The sequence below is a fragment of the Channa argus genome, chromosome 7, assembly GCF_033026475.1.
Source record: "Channa argus isolate prfri chromosome 7, Channa argus male v1.0, whole genome shotgun sequence".
Lineage (NCBI taxonomy): Eukaryota > Metazoa > Chordata > Actinopteri > Anabantiformes > Channidae > Channa > Channa argus.
The window spans coordinates 8,298,333-8,309,816 of NC_090203.1; positions in this window are offsets into that span (position 1 = coordinate 8,298,333).

Genomic DNA, 11,484 nt, shown 5'->3' on the forward strand with positions numbered 1-11,484 from the left:
GATGCCATTTTGCCTGCCGGCTAGTTGTTCACTGTATCAGGGCAGTGCAGTAACACGTACTGCAGCACCAAAACCTCTCTCCAAACTAAACTTTTTTTTTTTCTTTTCTACCCCAGGGACTGCAAAGTGTGTTATTTGTGTGCGTGTGTGTGTGTGTGTGTATCACACGTGAACGTGTGTGTTTGCATTTCTCAGCTAGACAGCTGTATGCCAGCCCAGTGTGAAGGTCAGGGTACAGCCCGACTAGCAGCAGGAGATGTCACACCAGTACAGGCCATGGCAGCCATGCACAAAATTGCCTCAACAGATCACAGACCTCCACCCATCTGCTGTGATGCCAGAATGGAAGGGGTTGCAGGAGGTTGAATTCAGTGGTTGAGCTAATAGCCCTCAGTGAGATTCACCACAGTAGCATGGACCGATTTGTAAATTAAGTGTTTGTTCCCTCAGAGATTTGGGAATTAATGAAATACTGCTTGAAATGGTGCTATTGAGGTGGCACCAGCGGCACAGAGGGATCAGCTGATGGTGTGTGATCACTAATAACTAGTACTTCGGTCTTGAATTTTTTAGCTTTTGAGGTTATAAAGGTTTATTTATTTAAGATTTATTCAGTTTATTGACCTGAATAATTTCAGCTCTGTACCTGTTCTTGTAAATGGAAAAAAATGGAAGTGAAGCATGACTGTCCCCTCATGATCAGCCACAACATTAATACCACATGATAGATTTACTTGTTGTGGACTGGGGTCCCTCTGCCTAGCCTGCAGCTAATCTGCCTCATGCACAATGTTTTGATCCGATGTGACAAGTTTATGAACTAAATGGTCACTAGGCAGAACTAGAACAAAAACATTAGGACTAGGTTACAGAGTGCCCATCATTTGTCCATTTTTTCAACATCAAATCATGTCCTCCAGGCACTACCACCACCTGTGATTGTGTAGAACAACAGCCAGAACCCCACAGGTACATAAACAGATAAAAGAAAATATGATGGCTAAGAAAAGGATGTTAATGCACTGGATTGCACAAACACACCTGAAAACCACATATGCCTGTGTAGTCACAAACGGCAGCAACAAAAGTGGGATGAAAACATAATTCAGCAGCACATTATCCATCCACTTTCAGGAACCTGACAAAGTTAGAAATGTGTAAATGCTAATCATCTGGCACATGCATCACAAAGTTTTTTTGGCTTGATTGAAGATGAGAGGAATGACCTGACAAGTGCAGAGCAGTGACCAAGTTTCTGCATCAAAGTTTAATTACCTCCTCAAAGTGTGGAAATTATAAAGATGCTGACCTCTGGGAGAATTTGATGGCTTGCAGTCACACTGCATAGAAGATGTATTATTATTATATACAGCTTTGAGATTGGTCGGGGGCCTGAACAGAAAGTCTGGGAGCAAGCGTCTTTCTGTTGGTAGTTTCTATTTCTGTTTCCGTTCCTTGTGGCTGATGTGTCCCATCTTGGAGGAGTCAATCTTCCTCACAAAGGAGGAGCTTGCCTTCCCCAGGGACATCGTTTATTCATGTATCAGATTTATTTTTTGCTGCCATGGCCTCCCAGGATTCACACCGCATTTATTACAGGGGGTAATGGAAATTGAATTCATATGGCAAAGCCCCACATGCATTGTGTGACTTGGGGAAAGTCTCCTCCCTCCACTATGGCTGGCTGTAAGCAGAGTTCCAAAGTTGAGGAAGAAATTTGCAGTTTAAAATACATAAAAAACCTTGAAAGTTTTCAAGGAGAATAATGGTGTCAATTTGGAGTAGAAAAAAAAAACAAGACAAGATGATGGAAAGTTTGTTCTTTTTCTTTTTCAGTTTGTTGTAGGGATAAATTCAGCCACTGTAAAAGCAAAAAAATTCAGCTTCTCTCTTCTCAGAATAGAATTTCCCTGGGAACAATTGATTGCATAGATGCACCTCTCATCTTATATTTATTTTATTCCAAACAACACTATTGAAGCTTCTAAAAAGAAAAACTCACTCTTTAGTTGCCAGAAATATACTTCATTCTAATTCTTAAAGCTTTTTCAGTGCTTAGGCTGCTGTGTTCACACTAGAAAAGGGACAAAATTAAGGCCAATTGCACCTGTCAATTCTAAATTGGCTTGATTTCTGTTCTACTGGTGGGCACTACAACACAATGTCTTATAACACAAGGCACTAAGGATACAGGAGCTAGTCACAGCTGGAAAAATACAACAAACTGTGGAAAGTGATGAGACAGCTCCACGAACATCTCAGAAAACCAAAATCTGTGAGCAAAATTTTCTTGGTCTTAAACTAAACTAAACCTTTTAAACAATATACAATAGACTTTAACTTTGTGTGTATTGTGCTGTTATTATTAAGCAAAGTGCACTTGGTACAATAAATATTTCAGTTGGACAGCAACAAAATAAAATGTATGTACGTAGTCCTCATGCATGTACATGCTGCAAGCTATAAGAACACCTCCAATAAAGGTTAAAGACTACGTGAAACTGTGAAAATAATGAATGCATAGTCAACAGGGACAAAAGTGGGTTGACGAAAGTATACGTAGACAGACGGTCAGGTACATCATTTGTCATGGCAAGAAAAAACACATGATCACTGACAGATTAACATTGGAAGTAGAGCTAAATTTGTCAGCTAGTACACATACAAATGGGCTGTGGCTCAGCAGGGACAGCAGTTGTACTTACCCCTTTACCCTGTACATGGTTATAGGATGAGGGTGAAAGACTACAGAATGCATCGTCAGTGAAAGTCCTCATTGTGACTGGGAAAGTAATTCTTCTGAATGATTCGAAATGTTTGACTTATTGATGCGAAATAGTATATTGTAAAAGATAACTTAATGCCTAAATTCAATATACACTGTATTTAAAAACCCAGTACTTATACTTTCACACATCCAACACTGTCGTAACTGTCATTCAAAGGTACTACACCTGGTCCAGAATAAGTCTGTTTCCGAATTCTGTTGTACTGTAGGGTTTAGTGCAAATTGATTCTCCAGTAATGAATAAGACACAGAAGCACTAAAGGAGACTGACAAATGCCATCTTAAGTTATCTGATGACATGTTTACTCCTAAATTGTGAACATAGGTCCTTACTTTTCCTCCAACATACTATAAAATTGTCCTCTCGTTGTGGATCTTTGTTAGAATATGTCAGAGTATTTTCACGTGACATGCTTAATAATTGTAATTATGCCCAATTTAATGGCTCACTGTAAAGACAACCATCACTTATATTGCCTATATTTCTCCTGTACACAGATTGCATCTCAGACAAACATGTTTACTGTAATGTAGCACCTTACACATGTAATCGTAATCATGGTTATGAGCAAAAGCTTGTGTAGAAGTATGTGAAGCCTACTGGCTTTAAGTTACAGGCTAAAATGGTTAGCTTTAGATTAGAGCCAACAAAACAAAATGAAAATGAAAACAGTTTAACATTCTGCCAAAAGATCAATTTATATCACACCACAGCTAATGTTATACATCATTTATGTTAATCTTTTATACCTGTGGTGAGTGGGAAACAAAGTCGTGGTCCAGTTAAGAAGCATCAGCGGCGCCTTCCACACCGGACAGCTAAATATTTACTTTCCCTTTCATAGACATAGATCTTTCTGTGGTGCAACAAAGTTGTTCCACTAAAAGCAACTTGGCACAACTCTGTTTATGAGCTGAGTGCTTCCTGCTTTAGTATAATGATCCAGAGTGAGGTCCTGACTACATACATACGTGCTACCACTTTGCACCTTAAAACGTTGTCATTTGTATCACCTAACCAGCTGCACCCCCCTTTATTTAATTTTTGGCCCTTTTGGAAAGGAGCGAAAGGACGAGTTTGTCTTTTTTTAGACTGAATGCAAACTTTGAGGTATGCTGCAAAATCTCAAGTTTTCAGATTCTGCAATTGTTCCCATGTAATAACTTACAACAGAAGTGAAGCCGCCTGTTCTCGGCTGCTTCCGGTTGAGAAATATGAAAGTGTGAAAACGTCTATACCACTGAAGATATATTCATCTCTAAAAGCCTTTGACTGAGGCTTGTTTTCTAACCAATCAGAGAATTTCAACAATGGCTGCTCTATTTAAAAAGTTTTGCAGCATCTCAATATTATAGTTTGACAATGATTAATATTTAATGTGTTGATATATTACTGATTTAATCATGTTATACTTTATACTGCTTTACCTTTTCACTGCATTATAATTTATTATTTAATCATCGAATATGTATCTGTATTTATAAGCTAAAGCTGTCAGATACAGTAAATGTAGTGAAGCTCTATGGACGTTGTTACTGCTGAAGGGTCTGTTGAAGGCTACAGGCAAAAACGCGTTGGTCAAAAACGAATACAGTTGTTCAATAATTTGAAGTTTTAGATTTTTTTCACTTTGTGTCCCCACGTCCATGCACCATACAGCAGGTGGGATTGCACCAAATGTTCCTTTTTTGCTTAGATAAATGTAGTGAAAACTCACAGCTTGAAGGTTCAAGGTTCAAATCCCCGGCCCGCTGTGGCCATTCTGTGTAGAGTTTCCATGTTCTCGTCCTTCTTGCACGGGTTTCCTTCAAAAACTCAGGTTTCCTCCCACATTCCAAACACATGTTAGGTCTAAATTGTAGGTATAGGTGTGAATAGTTGTTTCTCTGTGTGTTGGCCCTTAGATAGACTAGTTACCTGTCCAGGGTTTACCCTGCCTTTCCCCCTACAACAGTGATAGGCTCCAACACCCCCGACCCTATCTAGGATAAATGGTTACAGATAATGGGTGAATGAATGTAGCACATTTCATGAAAGAGAAATACTAGTACTGTAATTTGAATTTTATCTAAATTGTAGGTAAGTAAAGTATTTGAGCAACTATCCACCACAGATAATAAGAACATTTTACCAATCTATCAACAAGCTATTGCTAATCCACTGCTTTGAATACTGACTTAGTAAAGAGTTTTTTACTCAGTTACTGACTGTGTTCTACAGAAAAACTACATTAGGTTTTTATTTTTATTTTTCTCATTTTTGGTGACATTCTGCTTTTTACATCACATATTTTGTAGTCTATTGGGGATCACATGGATGAATGATGGATGATTTACTAACTAAATTATTAATTTGTTTATTTATGGGCTTAGAGGAACACTTTGAAATGATTATTTCTAGTGATGTTCCAGCAACATCAAATTCACAGCAGACTGCCATGCTTAATGTGAAATGTTCAAATATAAAGTGGATGCATGCAGACTTGCTGATATGAAGTCGGCAGTATGCATAGATTAAAGTAAACTCACTGAAAATATAGAGCGGCTTCTCACTGGGACAGAAACTCAGGAGCCTTCAGTCGCATTTCTCCAAGGAGTGTTCATCTCCTCCCTCATCGTCCTCATCCCGTTACCTTCAGCTAACCCTGGTCGTTTGTCTCCTTTACCTTGAGTATATTTTTCCTTCATCCGTCTCAGCGCTGCCTTTTGCCGTGCTGTCTGTCTGGCAGGTTGGCCTTTTTAAATGACCGTTTGTCATTGTGAGAAGCATAAAGTTACTTTGGTGAGTTGTTTTCCATCAAGCATGAGGCAAAAGGACGAGGGTAGGAAGCAGGGGCTGTGGTGGAATGAAGAGAGAGAAGGAGATGAAGGAAGGAAGGAGAGACGTTAGGGACAGGGTGAGGGTGGGTGAAAACAAATCCTCCCTTCAGTGAGTTAGAGCATTTATCGCGGTTGGTATAACACCAAATTATGAAAGGTGACGTCTAGTGTGAGTGTGACACGGCGATAACTTGTACAGGTGGAGAAGGATCCTACATCCTTAAGAGCAGGAGGAGAGCCAGTTCTTATCAAACATGGCTGGTGAGGCCTTTGCTGTCAGTCGTTTTCACACTCTCCTACTATGTCCCCTTCTCATCTTTTCTGTCTTACAAGCTCACATGGCCCAGCCCGCTGACATGCTTCAGCACAACCACTAAGCACATCCCCACTGTCGGGTCTAGAGTTCACACAGCTGACAGTGCCAATTCATTAGTGTCCACTGACGCACAGCCAAACTCTAAGTCATAATGCCACAAGGTATTACATTTGACTTTTTTTAGATCTTTCCATTTCTCCGCGGTTTGGTTTGTAGGTAGGAGCGATAAATAACTAAGAACATAAGAACAGCTAGAACATAAATCAATTAGGAGGAGAGTGAATAAGAATGACAGTGAACGCAGCAGAGCATCTGAAACCACTGCCAGAAAAAAAAAAACACACACAGACTCATTTATGTGTGGCTGGCTTCCTCTGAGCCTTTTCAACGCTTTAATTAAATTGGGTCTGCCTCCTAATTATTCTAATTGATAAATTATAACTTGATTATGTCACATTACAGCTCTGTAAATCTAAAATGCTCATTTGCTTGACAAATGCAGCAATGAGAACCGCACATTTGAAGTGAACGAGGGATGGCCTCAGCTGCACCGAGGGGAATGTGTAGGGCGGTGAAGATACCCATTTATTTTTGGTTGCTGCTCAGGGTTCGGTGATTATTTTTCTCTTTTATTTACTAGAAGCTCAATCAATTAGAGCTCTTTTCATTTTGCCTCAATAACTAATCTGGGAATTGGGCTGTCAGCTTTATAATGCACATGCTGCAACTATATCCAAAATATATTACCACTTTTCTTTGTATTCACTTCTGGCTGGAAAATGATTAAACCCATGGGCTCTATGAATGAAACACATCAGATCAAACTTGTGAATTGTTTAATGTGATGAAAATATCAATACATGTGAATAGCAATATTTAAAGTCAGGAGAGTCACTGCTCACCTACAAGAGGGCAGAAGAAAACTAGAAGTAAACAGGATGATGAGCAGGTGATTAAACAGCCTAAAAAAGTTTTTTTCAATACAGTGAGTGTTGCCGTCCTCTGTTTTTGTCTTCCACAAACACCAATTTGAAAATAGAATTGAATGAACAATAAACTTTCCCAAGATGCCTGCTCATCTTGCAGCCACCTTTGACCTCTTTGACAGGACCCACTGCACGAATGTTACTGCCTCCAGCCTACAGCAGGACATGTAGAAAAATATGTGTGGGCAGCAAGTGTGTGTGTGTGTGTGTGAGGAAGATAACACAAAGGGAGACACATAAAAAAGCATTTTCAGGATTATATGTAAGATTCCCACTTTAGACCTGCAATTTAGGAAAATACCTGCAGATAAACAAAACACAAGCAAATTAAGAAAACATTGTTACCAATTTGAAAGAACGGGCACATCATTTAGACAGGAAAACACCGAGAAGTGAAAAAACCAAATACAGAAACACAATGCAAATACAGTGAACACAATAAATACAGAGTCAATTCCAACTCACAGTTGCTACAAAGCTACAAAGTGTAACTTTGTGCAGTAAACTAATTTGTAGAAAACAAGCTCTAAAACATATTTTAATGTGGAGATGGAACGCGTTGAACAGCACTGACAGCAATGTGTTTTCCTATCTAAAGATTCAGGATTCAACAAATTTATTGATCCCATAGAGAAACTGTGTTGCCTTGTTACAGCTATTCTCCGCGTGAAAAGTAGAAAGAAAGGAAAAGAACATCCACCAAAATAAAAAAACACAAATCAATCAATAAGTAAGAAAAAAAAACAGCTTCAGGAGTAAAAATGCATGAAATAAAAACAATAAATTAAATAAAAACAGTACTAATTGTCGATTTGGGGATGAGTTGAATGGTTTAATGGCCACTGGAAGAAAGGAACTGTGGAACATTTGACTGAGATTTGTATCTGGCTAAAAGTGCTCTAGCACACTGTGGAGTGGGTGGGAGGGATTGTCCAGGATCGAGAGGAGTTTGGACACATTCTCCTCTCAGCCACAACATTACAGAGGGTCCAGCTCCTCCCCCAGAACAGAACCAGCCCTCCTAAGGAGCTGCCTTTGAACCAGGGGCTTGTGCACAGGTAGGAGGTGGATCAGGTTGTAGTCAGACCTGCCCAGGGGGGGAGGGCAGAAGAGCTGTAATCATGTTTAACAACTGAGTACATCAGGTCCAGTATCTTCTCCCCCCTGGTGTGACAATCCACATCCTGTTTGAAGGTGGGGAGGTTCTTGGAGAGGGTTGCATGATCATAAAGAGGCCTTCAGGATGTCAGGTGCATTATATATGACGTCACATGCACCGTCTGAGGAGGCAGAGGGAGGAATACAGATGGCGATCAATATGACGTGTGAAAACTCTCTGGGCATATAGTATGGACAGCGGCCCACCGACAACATTTCGATGTCCAGGCAACAGACTCTTTCTTTCACAGTAAGATGGCCAGTATGACACCACCAGTTGCTGATGTACATGAGCAGGCCCCCATCCAAAAAGGGTTTGAGCAAAGCTTGGATTTCTAACCAATCAGAGATCATCCATTACAATTTCATTTGAAAAATACCTTAAGCGTAAAGAATAACAGAGAATTGAGATGTTTTGATCTTGAGTCATTGTTCTTGATAGCTGAAAATTGTAGCTTTAGAAATATCCTGGTTTTGATTAAAGAATAATTCCTGTTGTCATTTTGTATTTACCAAAGTAACAGCTGAGATCTGAGATATGTGACAACATGGAGTAGGCCATGTTGCTGGACATTGTACTACAGTATTGCATATTACTACAGATCGCATAATTTGGCGGTAACATTTTATTGATATGTTCAGTATCAACTTATTTGCAATTCACTATTTACATTACACGTCAAGATATGTTCACAGGTAACATGATGTGACTGAAATTACGTTCGTCTGGAAAACATAATCCTTTGCATTTGCAGTTTAGTTGTATAGCAACGTAATATTTAGGACACGGGTTGGTAGTCAGGCAAAAAAATTAAACCTAATCCTAATCTGCCCCGGCACAGTGTGTGTGTGTATGTGTGTAACGCAAAGTCAGTCAGGTTCTACTCACATTTATTTTCTCATTCAAAGTTCGACTAGCTTTCGGCTTTGTTTAAGACCTGTCTACTTATCCCACTGCCAATGTTTCCTCTTTTGTTGTGCTTCTATTTCACAATGTCACAATGTTCCAAGAAGCTCGGCAACTGGTGAGTGCACAGTGTATCATTATGCATTATCATAACCAAAAGCGGTGATGACCAGAAAAACAAAAGTAAGATCAAATGTAATTATCTTTTAAAAAGGATACTTACAATTTCTCTCAAAAGACACATTGTGACTTGATGCATAAGACACGTTAGGAAGTCTAGTCTTCAGTGCTGTTATTATGTGAAATACTGTAGTTGTATGAAAAGTAGCCCCTTTGCTGCCTTTTTTTTAGGGACATGATTCACTGCTTTATGCCTAAAATGAGCAGCTGAAAATCACTGTGTGCAGTAGATTTAGCAAAGACATGAAGCCGTGTATCTTTGCACAAAGACTTGAAATGGGACTCAGACATTGTTTAACCTTGGCTGTGTATTTTGATGATTAAACTTTCTTAGCATTCAATCATCTGCTATTAGAGGTGGAACAAGAAGAACATTTATAAACATTTCATTTGCCAGCACTAGAAGGTTGTTACTGTTACCAGGATCTGCACAGGGAAAAAGCCCGGAGGAATTAATGCATCCTGATTTGCTTTTTACTGTTTGTGTTTTTTTTTCTTCATATTAAGTGGCATTAATTAAAAAAAATGCCAGTATGCACTCTAGACTGTGATAGCAAAGAAAACTTTCATGCAACACAAAACTAACTAAACATTTGTGTGAGTCAACACTGACTTGCATCTTCTGTTTCATGTTTGTTCTCTGAGAAAATTGTGTTCTCCTTGTTGCCATAAGCCGTCATTTTTGTTTTTTTGTTTTTTTGCAGAGATGATGTTTTTAATTATTCTTTTTGCAGATTTCCTGAACTGCCTATAGTGATGGTGACAGTGAACAAAGTGGTTGCGCAGGATTTTATTGGCAGTGAATGCGCTCACAGTTATGCAATTTCTCAAAAGTGTTTGTGAAAAACCAGAAGAAAGATGTCGAGATGAAGGTTCCATCACTGAAGTGGTGAATTCAAATCAGCAAAATCAAATGTCTCCACAGCACTTTGAGTTTTGATCGTGTCTGTTCTTCCCAAAGCTCGTACTGACAGCATACATCTCACTTGGTGAAGTTTAGGGCAAGGACAATATTGAATAACCAACCGTGGCAGAGTGACAGATTGATCTACTATGAACATGATACAGATGTAACTAAGCTATTCATCTTTTCACACTGTCAGTGTATTAAGATGCAAGGTGTGTTTGCCATGTCCCAATAAATAAGCTTTTATTTCATCGAAGCGTTAGGAACTCATCTGAATATTTAAAATCTTTGGATGAATACACTGATTTAGTAGCTTTGAACATCCCCCTCAGGGTGCTGACAAGAATTTGTGAAAGTCGGCCTCAGCTGATCATCATTAATCTTTCAAATGACAGAAAAGACATGTTGGATGAAGGGGAGGAAATGAAGATTTTCTTTGTGTTTAGAGTTAAATCATGTTTCATTTTTAAAAGGAAGGGGGCCATATTAGAAAATAATTAATATTTTTAAACTGTCATTAATCTATGTAAATGTTAATTACCAACAGAGGTTATCATAATTACAATAACATGGCAGCTTCCTGAAATAGTTCATTTTACATTTTAGTTTTATATTTTGAACCCAAAGTTGATGTTGCTGCTGCACACTAGTGAAATATGAAAAATTACTTTTTCAGGAATGGTGGGTTCAAAGCAATCTCAAAACCTCGATCCATCATCAGTACCTTATATCTCTGAAAAACCCACATGAACTGAGGTGGATATTGATCATGATACCAGCACATGTTGAAAAACTGTGTGGGGTCAAGAAAAAAATATCCCTCAGAGGGACCTCCAATTCCCACAATCCCCAGTTAACCTGTACATCAGCACAAAGTGAAGCGGCTCTCAAGGTCAGAGGAGACACGTCTACCTACATAAATCATGAGAGGAGTCATCACAAGAAAAACTCCAATGCCCATAAGCGTCACTCAGCCTCAGTGTGTAAGCATTTTTTTCCTCGTTTCCTAACAAAGGCATCCATCAGATTTTTCCTCTCACTTTTCTTTTGCTGTTTTTCATGATTCATCTGTTTTGTCTTCGGATTTGTTGCAGGCTACCCAGTAAAGGTGGATCTGCAGGCGTTTGTGCACAGCTGTTTCTGTCGTCTTATCATCTCTCTGTGTTTGCACTGGATTAAAACCTCTCTGAGTGAATCTTCACCTTGCCTAAGGAGCGAGCTGCTGCCATCAAACTGTGGGTGACTTGAAATAAAGAAAACAAGCAAAAAAAAAAGCCAAAATGTCCTATAGAAAGAAGTTGAAGTGAGGGAGGCTTCTTTCAGATAATTTTTATGCTTTTAAATCCTTAAGTGCCACTTTGTAATATCAACATTTATTGCTGTCATTAGGCAATTACTCTCCTCTCCAGTCTGGGCTTTAAA